The sequence below is a fragment of the Sinohyriopsis cumingii genome, chromosome 10 (genome assembly GCF_028554795.1).
Source record: "Sinohyriopsis cumingii isolate HCF-2022 chromosome 10, ASM2855479v2, whole genome shotgun sequence".
Classification (NCBI taxonomy): Eukaryota; Metazoa; Mollusca; class Bivalvia; order Unionida; family Unionidae; genus Sinohyriopsis; species Sinohyriopsis cumingii.
Window position 1 is genome coordinate 77,352,459 of NC_142970.1, and position 1,890 is coordinate 77,354,348.

Here is a 1,890-nt window from a genome sequence, read left to right on the forward strand (position 1 = left end):
TTTTTATCGCTACTCCCTCTGAACATGAACATGAAGTTTTCACTAAAATATTTCTTATAACGTCTTGTTTTCGACCCTCCTCTTAAAAGGAAAGTAACTTTGACATGTGATTTCATCAGAAGAGTTCATATTGGGTCGAATGGGTCTTTAATGAAATATGATCGCCATGTTAGCTATCGTAAAGATATTGTCATCTCTATTCCTCCCAAATAGGTGGCATTATATGTAGGGAGGTTTCCTCAATAGACTTCTTATGATACATAGTAGGGTGTACATAAAAATGACACAGTAGTATATTCAATGCGATTGCAATAACTATCGTCTTTAAAAAGGTTTTGCCATTACTCCCCCGGATGGATGATCGTCATGGCATGGGGTTTTCGCCAAAAGATATATTATTATGTCAACTTTTCACTAAATGAAAATGGTGCCAAGCTGACGTCCAGTACGTGCACCACAGCAGCTGATTTTAAAACCTTGTCATCGCCGAAGAATGTCACAGATGGTTTCAACACTCGAAAGTGACAGGGAAAAATGGTCCTCACTTAAATACAACTCACATGCAAGACATAACATTATCCCTTCCAACAGATACATTATTATCCAGTGGGGATGCGCAAGCGACATAAAACAGCAGGTGTGCAGCGACATAAAAGCATGAATACCGGAGCATGGAATAAAAGTACCATAAAGGCTCATTGTTTCCAAAGTGAGACAGGTGAACACGAACCAGGCATTTCTCAGAAGATGACAGAACACATCATTCAATAATCATCTATCAAAGATGAGACACTTGATCGATTGCCCCAAGTTGAACTCAACATATCTCTTGCTGATCACCCAGTGCTGAGTAAAATGGAAAAGCATCTGTATCAGATGCTATACTAGCAGAAACCTCCAAAGCCAGAGGCTGGTACATGACACATAAATGACTGGACTGTTCAAGTCAATGTAGACTAAAAAACTATACCCTAGGAATACAATTATGTATCCAACGCCCACATGTATAAGTAGTAATTCAACAGATAATCCTGTGACAGCCATCAGACCATCTCCTTGCTGTTAGTATCCAAAAAAATCCAGGACAGAATTATGTTGAATCGGCTTGTGCATCACACCAGTCAAGGGCTCCTGACTGAGTGTCCGTGTGGCTTCAAGAAAGGACGAGGGACCACATACATCGTGTTTGCAACTCGTCAACTCCTGGAGAAATGCCAAGTACAACTCCGACATGTCTTCTACCTGCCGAAAGCTTTTGACACATGTAGACATTGGGGCCTCAACAAAATCATGGACAAATTTTATTGCCCAGATAAATTCTTTGTAAAGTTTAGCAATTCCATAATGGAATGTTCGCTGGTGTCGTGTGCGACAGAGTCAATTAAACTATTCTCAGCCACCAACAGTCAAGCAAGTCTGTATGTTGACTGAACCCAATTGCGCAAGGTGTTCTCTGCAATTCTTGCTGATGCTTTCCGTGACTATGACAGTACGATCGACATCTGATACCAGAATGATGGAAATCTCTTCAGTGTGAGGATACTACAGTCGAAGAAAAGTTACAGGAAGTGACTGTTTATGTTTGCTAACGACTTTTCCCTGAATGCCAGATCTGAGACTGATATACACGGAATCCGGACAATTTCTCTTCAGCTTGTGACACTCACACTCTCATAATCAGTATCAAGAAGACATAGGTGCTGCACCAGCCTGCATCAGAAAAGCCCTCACAATAAATAGCCAAGCCCTCCTGGAAGTGGAATTTCTAAAGCACATTTAGCCTCTGGCAGACTATGCGCAAATGTGTGGGAGCGCAGAACCATCAGTCTGCAAACAAGACTACAGGTTTATAAAATCGTTGCGTTGCCTATATGCTATGTGTATACAAAA